The sequence below is a fragment of the Pongo abelii genome, chromosome 13, assembly GCF_028885655.2.
Source record: "Pongo abelii isolate AG06213 chromosome 13, NHGRI_mPonAbe1-v2.0_pri, whole genome shotgun sequence".
Classification (NCBI taxonomy): domain Eukaryota; kingdom Metazoa; phylum Chordata; class Mammalia; order Primates; family Hominidae; genus Pongo; species Pongo abelii.
In genome coordinates, this window is record NC_071998.2 from 93,877,924 (window position 1) to 93,892,977 (window position 15,054).

General features: G+C 32.7%; 1 long non-coding RNA gene across 1 annotated transcript in view; it reads right to left on the reverse strand.

Annotated features, from left to right (window-relative positions):
* LOC129047963 (uncharacterized) overlaps window positions 1-15,054 on the reverse strand; it is a 246,145-nt gene that overhangs the window by 66,655 nt on the left and 164,436 nt on the right. The window contains exon 9 of the long non-coding RNA XR_010136445.1: window positions 9,641-9,723. This is a non-coding gene — a long non-coding RNA (uncharacterized LOC129047963). The remainder of the gene's footprint in view (window positions 1-9,640; window positions 9,724-15,054) is intronic.

Genomic DNA, 15,054 nt, shown 5'->3' on the forward strand with positions numbered 1-15,054 from the left:
AGTGCTAATTGTTATAGAATGAAAGCTACGTGATCTAGGTTTGTAAGATATAGGACATTCATTTAAATTTGATTTTTAGTTAAACTTTTAATAATTGCAATATTGGAGACATATTCATATTTAAAAATCCATTGATTATCTGATTCAAATTTAACTATCTTCCCTGTATTTTTATTTGTGAAATCTGCCAATTCTAAATTAATGACAACTGCATGTGAGAAACTAGACTTGTACATTGCTTTGATATGCAAGAAAGACAATCTTAGACCAACAAGGGTTTGGAATTTCACATTTTTGTCTGCTCCTTGGCCATGATTGTTTGTCATAAGACCAAAAGGCATCTTAGGATTCTTTAAGCCAGATTAGTTAATAAATGTACCAAAATTATCTGCCACAAAGCAAATATGGATCAAAAGGGAGGAAAAAGGCTAATATTGTATTTTAACATCTTGAAAAATACCACTAATAATAATAGCCTGACATTTTTGTAGTTTATGGGCAGAAATGCAAAGCATAACAAACCATTAAATTTAAATTGGAATGCCTCTAACCTTTCCTAGCTATGTTATTTTAGGTGGCTGTTTCATCTCTTTTTTCCTCAGTGTACTTACACAATGAGAATGATAATATTAGTAAATATTATTAATGATAATATATTTCATTGGACTGTTGTAAGAATCAAGTTAATGGATGATAAATGTATAGAGTAATTTCTGGCACATACTAAATAGTCAATACTCAATAAACATTAGCTAGTATTTAACGTGCTCTTTATTCCAGGCATTGTGATAGGTATGTTTCAATATATTGTAGCTAAACTTGTTTTTAAGCAACGCTGAAAATAAGGAGAGTTAATGCCCTTCAACTTCTTGTATGGAATCATCAGAATGTACTCATGAGTATCTGAATATAGTAACAGTTAAATGTTGAAACATTTATAGTTACGTATGTAGATACAGATTATTATGCACGCATATATTATCCATGTGCTGAGATTAGAGAAGGACTAAAAGCAACAAAACATTAGTAGTAATAAGCATTCGTAGGTCCCAGATTTTCTAACATCATCTCCAATAAAAGGAACCAGGCTCCCTGAAGAAACGGCTAATTCTTCTGGGACTGGAGAGAAATTTAAAAATGAGTCTGGTATCTTGTAGTGCCAGAAAAATAGGAAGGCCTCAGTAAAAGGGAGGGGGAAAGAAGTAACATAATGATAGGACATATCAAAGAGACACCAACAAACTGAAAGAACTAATCTAGGTTTGTAAGATATAGGACATTCATTTAAATTTGATTTAAATGAATCAAATCAAGAGGAAAAGCTACAACAGACCGAGTGTGGTGGCTCATGCCTGTAATCCCAAAACCTTGGGAGGCCAAGGTGGGAGGATCGCTTATATCCAGGAGTTTGAAACCAACCAGGTTGGTCAACATTGCAAGGCCCTGTCATTACAAAAAATAAAAGGCTGGAACAATTTAAGCAATAAAATAGGGTGTCAGAGCATAATCCGAAGTATAAATAAATATGCATAATTCAGTATTGATACAAATATATAATTTGCTACATAAATAAAGGGAGGGGAAGAGGCAAATCACCATCACCAAATAATTTCAAATAATTTATGGAGATGGAGTAAACTCTTTTCTCTTTAAGTGAGGGCTCTACATAGTGACTTCCTTCCAAAGAGTGCAGTTTAAATGGCTGGGATATACAGAACTTTATTATGGAGAAACCTGACCAATGCTACCTGAGTTAGGTGCTCAAAGTTGACATCAATAATGGTAAGTCATGTTGATCTTATGTACCTCTGATTTGATATAATGAGAATGACAATTCACCTCACCAAAATTGATCTTTGCAGTCTAATAATGAGAAAAACATCAAACGAATACCAAGTGGAGCATTAAAAATACCTGTTTCACATGCCTTAAAACTCCCAAGTTCATTAAAAACAAGGAAAGTCTGAGACACTGTTACAGCCAAGAAGATTCTAAGGAAACATGATGTCTACATGTAATGTGATATTTTAGATGTGACTATGGAACAGGAAAAGAACATTATGTAAAAATGAAAGCAATCTCAATTAAGTATGGATTTGCATTAATTACAAAGTGTTAATATATTTTCAGTAATTATGAACAATTTACTATAATACTGTAAGATACTAAATAATACATGAAATTAAGTGTGGGATATATGGAAATTCTGTTCAATTTCACAATTTTATGTAAACATTAAAGTATCCTATAAAGCACTTATTTAAAACTCGACATATGAGTATATAGCTCATCTATATTTGAGTATATAAGTTTATGATAGACAGATAGATATATAGATCGTAGCTAACATAGACCACAGGTTTGAATACTCTAAAACATTAAACAAATGACATCATTCACTACATACTATTCTAATTCTCAATATTTTCAAACAAGCAATATTTTGGCAAAAAAAAAAAACAATTATTTTGATTCCACGTGGATATATGTGGCTATGTGATATTCGTTTTAAAGAAATGTGATTGTAATGGCTCTGTTGGAAATTTTTCCCCTTATTTTGATGCATCTTTAAATTGCTGTTAATGTTTTTGCTGAGTAACAGAAAATACTCATCTACAACCTAGCTGAATATTACTAAATAGCACTTAAATGTGTGCTCCCACAAAACGTGCATAGGTGCTCCTACTTCTCCAAAGCATAGCCAAAAATGGAATTGTTAGATTTTAAAAAATACTTTCATTTTAATGCATGTGACATAGTATCTCAGTTTCTTTTATAAATCATGGTCCTTTGTATTTTGTAAGGCAGATTCCCTACACATTTCCTACTCATTAATTTTTGTCATATGTTTATGTATTTGACAGTTATATATGCTAGACAATTATATATTCTAGATTCTAATATTTGTCAGTTTTACATGTTGTAAACATATGTACTGCCTGTTGCTTGTTTATTCATATCACTCATACTGTATTGGTGGTTTTGTTTGGGGTGGTAATAAAATTTACCTTGTAAGTTATTATAAAGTTTGAGTAATTTTACCCACCTAGAATTTTCTCTAGTGTGAGTTAACATCAACGTCCAACCTCCTACCCTTCATATACTTTATAGAACAGTACATTCCTTCCATGCTGGTTTATAATTCTACTATGTCATAAATTAATATTTAAAAGAGAGAGTGAGAGAGAGAGAGAGTCTCATATACATATTGCCTATCATATATACATATATATTTAATATAATATCCTATGTATGTGTGTATGTGTGTCTATCTATCTATCTATCTATCTATCTATCTATCTATCTATATCTGGGCTTTCTAAGATGTTTAATTGGCATAGTTATTTATCCCTGCAGCCATAAGAGACATAAAATGTTAGATATAGAATTTTGGCTCTGTCACTGAATACTTTGTAATACAGAGAAATTTTATTATCTATTAAGGGAACAAATAGTAATGTATTTTTATTATTTTCAAAAGCAATTTAAATTAATATCTAGAGGTCTAATTTACTTCATGCATCACAGCAACTATTCAATAAATAAAGTTTTTTTAACCCACTGGTCTTTGAAATTATGTTATATTGGACTATATTACATTATCTCCTTCTCTTTCATGTATTAGGAGGTATAGACAGCACACGTGCAAGGGAATCACAAAAGCACATATAATAGAAAGATGAACATGTTCCTATGTGTTGATTTGGAGTAAAGAATTTCTATTTTCTCATACTTCCTAGATAATTGTAATATGTAGAAAGAATAAAAAGATTACCATAGTCACTAGAAGGGTTTGGTAGAAATAAAGAGAAGAACTATTAGTTGAAAACTGTGACGGAGGGATACAGGTTAAATTAATGTATATGCTGTCCTGTAATTCCAGCACTTTAGGAGGCTGAGGCAGGCAGATCACCTGAGGTCAGGAATTTGAGACCAGCCTGGCTAACATGGTGAAACCCTGCTTCTACTAAAAATACAAAAAATTTGCCAGGTGTGGTTGTGCATGCCTGTAGTCCCAGCTACTGCGGAGGCTAAGGCAGGAGAATTGCTTGAACCCGGGAGGCGGAGGTTGCAGTGAGCTAAGATCGCGCCATTGCACTCCAGCTTGGGCAACAAGAGTGAAACTCCGAATCAAAATAATAATAATAATAATAATAATAATAATAATAATAATAATATATGCTAAATTTTGATGAAAAAGGTAGCATGGCAGTGAGGTAGGATAAAGGAAAAATAAATAATATGGAATTTATTTTCTTTATTATTCTATTCATTTCATGTTATATAACATGAAGTAATGTTGTTAGTAGCAAATTAGTTTGAAGTAATTTATCTTCCTCATAAATTAAATATTTTACACTTCTTGAACCCCATATTTATCCCTAAACTAATTTATTTACCCTAAAATCTATATTTTCTGTTATTTGTATAACAACACTAGCTTAGCCAACTCCAGAGACACTGAAGATACTAGGCAAGAACAACACTTCTACCCCATCACACCATATACACATCTTGCATAATTAACAACTTTCCCGTATATTGGAAAGATTCTTGGATTCTTTACCATGTATATCTGTAATTTTTAGATAATTCTTATTTTTTATTAGTACAATAACTGCAGAAACTAAGGTGCTCCTAAAAACCAAGAAACACAGATTTTTGCCATTTCTGCCACCCATTTACAATGATGGCTATCATTTTTCCCTGGTGCTTTGCACTCTAGTACAGCAGTGCCTTTGTTTTATATTTCAAATTCTGTTACAAAATAATGTTGAAATGACTGAGGGGAATCATTTGTAGCAGTTTTATTACCTCACATGGGAGAAAATAGCAAAATAAATCAACAAAGCAAATGTGTACTAAAGCAAGTGCAAACAACACTTATGAATGATGAAAGTAATGGCATGAGATCTAAAGCTACTTATCTCTATAATGACTTTTTTATAGAAATTCTAACACCTGCCCATTGAGGGTGAATGGAAACAAAAGTCACCTCTGAACAATCCTCTTTTCATTAGTATTTATGCCTGTGGTTTAGAAAAGGTCCTAGTTTATGGTATGTATTCTTAGATGTAAAATTTTCTTTGCTGAAGTCTGCTTTGTTTTGCTTCCTGTGAAAATCATGAAATTATATGAGTTTCCTTTTGCTAAAAGAACCACTTTCACAGGTGGCATACAGAGATATTTTTACCTATATTTTCCACTTTCAATATTGCTTCCACTATTATAATTGTGACTTATTCCAAAAAACAGCAAAAACAAATCACTTACATGTTTGTTTTTACACTCATCAGTTATAATTTGTTGACATGCACTTATTATGTGAAATAACTGTACATAATTTCCTAAGGAGTGACTATAAAATTTGCAGGAAAGCTGAGCACCATGTTCTAATTGAGTCCATGAGTCCTCATTTGATGTCTGCAAGCAAGTTTCCTATGCAGATGTTTCCCCTGCTACTCCCTGAAAAAAAATACCATATATACATACAACACACACACACATATACACATAAGTATACAGACTCACACATAAACATGTATACCTCATTTTGTTGTGCTTCACTTTATTTCATTTTGCAGATATTGCATTTTTTTTTAAAAAAATTGAAAGTTGGTGGCAACCCTGTGTAGAGCAAGCGTATGGGAGACATTTTTCTAACAGCATGGACTCACTTAATGTCTATGTCTCATGTTCTGGTAATTCTCACAATATTTCACACTTTTTCACTATTATTATATTTGCTATGCTAATATGTGATGAGTGACCTTTCATGTTACTATTGTAATTGTTTTGGAGTGCCATGAGCCATGCCCACATAACATGGCGAAGTTCATCAATAGATGATGTGTGTGTTCTCACTGCTTCATTGACTAGCCATTCCCCTATCTTATTCCTTCTCTTCAGGCCTCACTATTCCCTAAGACATAATAATATTGAAATTAGGCCAATTAATAACACTTCAGTGGCCCCTGTGTCTTAAAGTGAAAGAAAAGTTGCACATCTCTCACTTTAAATCAAAAGCTAGAAATAATTATGTTCAGCAAGAAAGGCATGTCAGAAGTCAAGAAAGACCAAAAGCCAGACCTCTTGTGCCAATTAGCCAAGTTGTGAACTCATAGGAAAAATTCTTAAAGGAAATTAAGAGTGCTACTCTAATGAACACACAAATAAGAAAGGAGAACAGCCTTATTGCTGGTATAGAGAAAGTTTTAGTTGTCTGGATAGAAGTTCAAAACAGCCATAATATTCCTTTAAACCAAAGCTTAATTCAAAGCAAGGTCCTCACTCTCTTCAATTATACAAGGGCTAAGAGCGGCAAGGAAGCTGCAGAAGAAAAGTTTGAAAATGGCAGAGATTGATTCACTCTGCTAGCTTCAAACTTTAAGAGGTTAGAGAAAAGAAGTCATCCCCATAACATGTAAGTATAAGACAAAGCATCAAGTGCTGATATAGAAGCTCAGCAAGTTATTCAGAAGATCTAGCTAAGATAATTGTAGAAAGGGCTACATCAAACAAGAGATTTTCAATGTAGACAAAACAGTCTTACATTGAAAGAGGATGCCATCCAGGACTTTCATAACTAGAGAGGAGAAGCCAATACTTACCTGGCTTCAAAGACTAAAAGAAAAGCCTGACTCTCTTATTAGGGTCTGATGCAGCTTTAAGTTGAAGCCAATTCTTATTTACAAATCTGAACATATTAGAGCCCTTAGGAATTATGATAAATCGACCCTGCCTGTGCTGTATAAATGAAACAAAGCCTATATGACAACACATCTGTTTACAGCATGGTTTACTGAATATTTTAAGCCCACTGTTGAAATGTACTGCTCAGAAAAAGAGATTTTAAAAAATATATTTCTGCTCATTGATGATGCATATTGGCCCCCAAAAGCTTTGATGAAGATGTACAAGGAAATTAAATTTGTTTTCGTCCTTGACAACACAGCATCCCTCCTGCAGGCCATGTATCAAAGAGTAATGTCAACTTTAAAATTTTATTATTTAAGAACTGTATCTTGTAAGGCTATAGCTGCCATATATAGTGATTAAAATGATAGATCTTGACAAAGTAAGTTGAAAACCTGAAAAGGATTCACCATTCTAGACGCCATTAAGAACAGTGAAGATTCATGGGAGGAGGTCAAAATAACAGTATTAACAGGAGTTTGGAGAAAGTTCATTCCAACCGTTATGGATAAATTTGAGATGTTCAAGGTTTTAATAAGGGAAGTTACTATAGATGTGGTAGAAATAGCAAGAAAACCAGAATTAGAGATGGAGCCTGAATATATGACTGAATTACTGAAATCTCATGATAAAACTTGAATGGATAGAGAGTTACTTCTTATGAATGAGCAAATAATGGTTTCTTGAGATGGGATTTACTCCTGGTGAAAATACTGTGAGCATTGTTAAAATGACAACAAATGATTTAGAATATTACATAAACTTAGTCAATAATGGAGTGGCAGGGTTTGAGAGGATTGATTCCTATTTTGAAAGAAGTTCTTCTATGGGAAAATGTTATCAAACAGCATTACATGCTATTCAGGAAAGGAGGAATACATAATGCAGCAAACTTCATTGTTGAATTATTGTAGTAAGTTGCTACAGCCACTCCAACCTTGGCAACAAGCACTCTGATTAGCTAGCAGCCATCAGTATCAAAGCAAAACCTTCCAACAGCAAAAAGATTAAGACTTGCCGAAGGCTAGATGATTGTTAGCATTTTTCAGCAATAACATATTTTTTAAATTAAGGTATACACATTGTTACTTCAGACATAATGCTATTGCACACCTAATGAAGTATAGTGCAGTATAAACATAAACTTTTATATTCACTAGAAAACAAAAAAATTATTTGAGTTACTTTATTGAGATATTCACTTTATTGTGGTGATCTGGAACCAAATCTGCAGTATCTCCAAGGTATGCCTGATACACACACACACAGACACACACACAGATATACATGATATACATGTGTATGTAGTGTGTGTGTGTATATATATAAAATATATATATAATATTTTATATATAATATATATAATCTTATACATATATTTTATATATAATATATATTTTATATATATTTTATATATATAATATATAATATATTATATATTTTTTATATATATAATATATATTATATTATATATATAATATAATATATTTTATATATATATATAATATAATATATTTTATATATATATAATATAATATATTATATATATATATATAATATCCCTCAGATGTCTGCTTAGCTTTCTTCCTCACTCATATGTCACCTTAAGACTGACACATTCACTTTCAAAGGAATTCCAACTTAAAGCCTCATGGTAATTCCATAGCTCATTTCACTTAAACTACCATTTATTTAACAGTTATTTTTCTAGTGTTATGGAATGAATGTGTTTATGCCCCCTAAATTCATATACTGAAATCCTAGCCCCCAAGATGATGATATTGGGAAGTGGGAATTTGGGAGGTGATTTGATCATTAGGGCTTTGCCCTCATGATGGGATTACTCTCCTTACTGAACAGTCCCCACAGACTCCCTCTGCCCCTCTGCCCTCCCCATCGTGTGTAGACACAGCAATAAGACAATCATCTATGAACCAGAAAGAGGGTTCATACACCAAATTTGCCATCACTTACATCTTGGGTTTTTTTTTTTGTCTCAAGTACTATGAGAAATAAATATGAATTCCTAACATATGTTATAAAATTTATTTAATTCTCCGTATTTGAAATAATTTGTATATCTTCTCCAGTTTCACATTCTTAATTTTCTCCAGGATGGTGAGCTGAGATAGTGGTGATGTCAGTGTAGGCATAAAAACCATACTGTATTACAAATCAATTTTATTCAGCACATATTCCCTAATTATCTGCCATGCAACTAGTTTAACTGTTAATTAGGAGAGCTATTTGGCCACAAATGCCATAGAAATAGACGTTTTGAAAATTCCGATACTGACAAAATGTGTCCAAATAGAATGTTTTATTTTTCCCACAGATGCAAAAACTTGAACTGGAAGAATAGGAAAACTACCATTGTATTGCTGCAATCTAGAGAATTATTCCAGTAAGGTACTTAAAATGATAAAGAACTTCCAAAACAAAGTTGAAGATTGCTGACTTCTTTATTTCACCCACTGAGGAATTATATTAGTTAATTCTGCCCTCTTCAGGTTTCCCAAACATATAGAAAACCAGGCCAAGACCTGGAGATAGAACAAGTGCTACACTATGTGGACATAGGTTTGAAGTATCTTATATTTGTGTAAATTTTGAGAAATACAGTCATACAATTTATGTTCAAAGATCTAGAATGGAAAATTTTGAGCAGCTCATAGTTAGCAGGTATTTCACAATGAGAATCTGAAGTGGAAGCCTAACACAGTCCTGCCATTGCTGGAACCAAATTTGAGGACAAGTAGGGTAAAGAAGTTATTCCATGTATAATCATCTTGACTGCAGCTGATGAGAGTTAGTTGAAGAGAAATGTACAGACCTCCTGGACAAACACAGCCATATGGGAGTAAACATGTCCAATGAACAGAGATGTATGCACAGAGCAGAGAGTAGAAGATATTTGATATGTAAATATTTGGAGGTAGCTCACCTGAATTAAGTCTTCCGCAGTTCTTAACATTCTCCCAGCCCCAGAGATTGCTTCTATAAATTACTGACTCAGATCCACGGCCACTTGAAAAGAAATGAAATTATGAGATCTATTTATAGCTACTACAGAAAGAAAACTTGGAAGAAAACAATATAAAAAGTTATGAGAACACTCATCAGTTAAAAAATGCCATGAAAATTGAAATCTGCCACAAATGTTTCTCCTCATACTAACACTAATTTATGAAACATAGCAGCTTTAGAATAAGTTCAAACGAAAAATTTAAAAAGTCAAAGAAATATAAGATAATTAGGACTTCAGAAATGACATAAAAAAAACAAAGCTATTAGAGAAAGGAAAGCTGTATAAAAAGATACAACTCTAGAGTAAACATTGCTAACATTGTCAAGAAGATTGAGTTTTGTGAGAAATATAAGCAAAACAAATGAAGAAGAACATAGAATGGAAAGATATGGTAGAAAAGGAATACAACCTAGATCTTACAAGTATATAATTGTTTCTATATAATAAAATATAGAAGAGGAAAATGTTAAAAGATAAATAGAGTAGAACATTTCTTTTAAAAATATGAAAAGAAGCTGGTGTCAAATACACATCATATGTCAGGGAAAGTTGATATAGAACAATCTTCACAGAGTCTGATGAAGTTATTTGACTTCAAGCATGATGAATACCCTGTGGACATTCAGGCCTAAAAACTTCTGTTGTCTGGAATTTAAATAGTTTTATGGCAATGCACAGTCCCCAAAGAAGTTAAAGCTATGAATAAAGTCTTGCGGTGGTGGGGAAGAGAGAAGTAGTATGAGGCAATTGATTCTCATCCAAGTTCTAGCTCATGTAAAAAGGAAAAAAGTCATTCTTATTGACTTAAATCCTTATGGAAGGCCCAATGTATTAGAATTCTTGTAAATTACAAAACCTCACTATAGCCAGCAAATTAAAAGACACATCTGTAAAAGATCTCGGGAAAATAAAACATATGAAAGAAACAAGAGAATTTCTGGATATGACACTGAATAAGTTACAAACCATGAAGACAAATAATAATATATCTCACAAAGTATTAAGTAAAAGTAATAAGTAAGAATTGGTGAGAAAGTTGAAGTAACGAAAGCTACCTGGAGTTACAAAAATATGGCAATTTTCCCTCCTGTTTCTGACTCTCAAGGGAAATTGCATATGGTGGATGAATCAAGTTCTATATATTTGATATAATATTTAGGGCATCATGGTAAACATGGTAGGATCTAAAACAATAACACAAACAGTCAGGCTGGAGATTTATTGGATGTAGGCCTACGTGAAAATCTGTTAACCTCATTTTTTGTAAGGATAAATAAAAATCTTTTCAAAATTTTTAAAACAATGGTTTAAGTATCTCACTAATCATTAAAACATAGTAAATATAATACTAAAAACAATATGAAAATTTGAGAAGTGGGACAAATGAAAGACTAACTCGGACGAAATGTAAGTCCTTTGTTTCATTGCCCAGGTCCCAATTCATACCTACCTATATTTTCAGTTCCTCTTGCTTAATTTCATCTTTTTTTTTTTTTTTTTTTTTTTTTTCTGAGACAGAGTTTGGCTCTTGTAGCCCAGGCGGAGTGCAGTGGCGCAATCCTGGCTCACTTCAACTTCTGCATCCCAGGTTAAAGTGATTATCTTGCCTCAGTCTCCCAAGGAGCTGAGATTACAGGTGCCTGTCACCATATCCAGATAATTTTTATATTTTTAGTAGAGACAGTGTTTCATCATGTTGCCCAGGCTGGTAACGAGCTCCTGACCTCAGGTGATCCGCCTGCGTCGGCCTCCCAAAGTGTGGGGATTATAGGCATGAGCCACTACACCTGGCCAATTTCACCATTTTTTCATGTTTTTACTGAATATATATTTTTTAATTAGGTAAAACAGAAAATACCTAAAAGTTGCATTCTGTTATCAGTGGTAAGAATATTTTACTGACGCTGTTTATTTCTGTTGTTCATCTTGTGTATATCTAAGACTGTATTTATTTGTTTGGTTTTTTTTTTTGTATGATACCAATTAATTTTTTAGACTATGTATGTAAAAGTCATTTATCCATCCTTGAGCAATTAAATTATTTGGCGGGCTGGTGGAGATTAAAGTATTTGAGTAATCTTGATTTCAGCTGCATCACGCTATCTTCAAGCTTTTATTTTTTCAGTAGGAGAAAATTTGCATAATCCAGGCAAATTAAAAGATTCCAAACATTTTCTTCAAAATTGGGCATCAAAAATAAAATTCCCAGAGGGTTTTTTTCTGATAGTCCATTCTTTGACACTGCTAAGGCTGGATTCCTCAAGACATAACACACCCCTTCCTTCTTTTCATTGTGAATTTGCAAAATTATTGAGTGCTTCAACTCCCCTAATTGAAAGAAGGAGATTCATACATTACAATGAGGTTGTGGTGGAGTCATTCTTACTTTCTAACTTTTAAAAAAAGCTCTTAGGAAGTAAAGCAATGTATTTGATATGTATTAGTTGGAAGTACAAGGCAACATAGCATAAGTGCAGTTACACAAACAAGGTTTACTAGTAGTTACTGTGTCAGAGGTTTAAACATGAGCCAGCTGATAATTTCCCAATCTGCATATACAAATTATACTAGGGTATGTTAAAAATTTGATTGTGTGGGTCAATTTTCTGAAGTATGTGGTGTGATTTTTTTAAATTTAACTTTTATTTTAAATTCAGAGGTAAATGAGCAGGTTTGCTATGTAGATAAATTTGTATCATGGGGATTTGTTGTACAGATATTTTTAATCACCCAGGTATTAAGCTTAGTACTCATTAGTTATTTTTCCTGATACTCTCCCTCCTCCTAACCTCACCATCCAAAAGGCCCCTCTATGTGTTGTTTCTCTCTATGTGTCCATGTGTTCTCATCATTTATCTCCCACTTATAAGTGAAAACCTGTGGTATTTGGTTTTCTGTTCGTGCTTTAATTTGCTAAGGTTACTTGCCTCCAGTTCCATCCAGTTTCCTGCAAAGAACATGATCCTGTATTTTTTTTTAACTTTAAGTTCTGGGATACATGTGCTGAACGTGCAGGTTTGTTACATAGGTATACATGTGCCATGGTGGTTTGTTGCACCTCGACTCGTCATATAGGTTTTAAGCTATACCATGTACTAATGTCATTCCTTTTTTTTTTTTACTTTAGCTAGACAATGGGGTTATTAAATTATATTTTATAATTTAAACTAATATATTTTATAATTTTTTCATAAATGATTTAAACTAATAATATATATTTTGAATAGTTACTGGAAATAGAAAATAGCCCATAAATCACCACAACATTTTTCTTTCTTCAGACTTCTTTCCTCTTCCCTTTTATTCTTCCTCATTTATGTGTTTTTTTCCTCACATTTTTTTCTCTCTTCTTTTTACACATTTCGTTTTCTCCACTTGTCTTCTCTCCCTCTCATACTTCTTCACATTGAAATGTTGCTCTTTTCTCTTATCACCTTTCTTATTCTTTTTTTGGTCCCATTTTCTCCACTTCCTCTATTCTGTGATGACTGTTTTTTCTTTGGTTTGTTTCCCATGAACTTCTTGTTCTTTTACTTATTATTTTGTAATCAAATTTTTTTTCTTCCAACTTTTATTTTATGTCCAGGGATGCACATGTCAACTTGTTACATAGGTAAATTGTGTGTTGCTGGGGTTGGTGTCCAAATGATTTCATTACCCAGGTAGTCAGCATAGTACCCAATAGGTAGTTTTTCGATCCTCAATCTCTTCCCACTCCCCGCCCTGAAATAAGCCCTGGTGTCTATCCTTCTCTATGTGTCCACATGTACTTAATTTTTAGCTCTCACTGATGAGAACATGTGATTCTTGGTTTTCTCTTCCTGAGTTAATTTCTTTAGGATGCCTCTGGCATCATTCTACCATAAAACACATGAATGCACATGTATATTGCAGACTTTTCACTCTCGCAAAAACATGGTATTAATCAAGATGACTATCAGTGGTGAACTGGATAAAAATATGGCATACATATAAACCATGGAATACTATGCAACCATAAAAAGAATGGAATTATGTTTTTGGCAGCAACATAGGTACAACTGAAGACAATTCTTCTGCTAGTATTTGCCTATGTTTCCATCTTCCTAGGCTTCTCTTCTTCCTTTCTTTTTCATCTCTTTGCCCCCTTCTTCTGCACATCCTACACTCTTTTTCATTCCATGTCTTCATAATAGTCCTGACATGAAAAAGAAATAAATTCCTAGTTCTTCCCAAAGAACTTGGCACATCATATTCCAATTTCAATTTCCATAAGTCTAATTGAGGGCTTTTTGCATTATGCAGAGATTCACACTAACCTATGTAAAACATTCCCCACTTCACTAGCATTTAAATTTGAACACTATCTTAGATCCATTAAGTTCATAGTAATTTTGAACACAAATTCATATATATTTTCAGTTTGTTTGTCTTCTGCTCTTGTTACTTGCTGAGTAATTTTAATTTTTATAAACGTAAAATATTTGGCCCAATTAAAATATTCAAAGGTTATAACTGTCAGAAAAATTCACTAATAAATATAAATTTGTTTACATAAAAAATGATAAGCTTATTAGTGGCATTTTAACAGACCATAAAATAAAAAAACCACATATTCTCATATACTTCCAAGAAAGAAAGAATTATCAAACTCTACTTAGCAGAGAATCGAGAGGATGATCAGAAAATAAGTTATTTTGCCTCAGGCTTCCCTGGGAAAGACCTACTTTATTAGAATTAAAATAAGCCACTTATTTTAATTCTAAATTCATGAAAGCACACACTACCTCTAAGCATGTCTGTTGGTAAGTTTAACATATTTGTCTAAATTCAATTTTTATTCTTCCAGCTTACAGATAATGAAAACAAATAGGTTTCATATGTCAGACTCCGTCACTGCTTGGAGAAGACTTTTAAAAATCCATCACCTATTGCCTAGATTATTTATTTAAAATGTACAGAAACTTCTTTAGTCCATTAATAATATGGGAAAGACGTCTTTGGATTTTAATATAAGCAAATTTGTCACCCTTTCACATTTACATGTGCTTTTGGAATTAATTAAATTTGAAACTCTTACTCCAAGATTATAGCCTAGATTGTTTTCTAAATACTCATTTTGAAAAGAAAAGTGATAAATATTTTGCATTACTTTTACCCCTAGACATTATAGAGATACTCAGTTTAGATAGTCAATTTATTTTTCTTACTAACTTGTTCTACAGTCTTAATATTTGTTTTTATTTTCAAACTTATGAGGATACTTAAAAATGTATTTCCAGGCCAGGTGTGGTGGCTCACTCCTGTAATCACAGCACTTTGTGAGGCCAAGGCAGGTGGATCACTTGAAC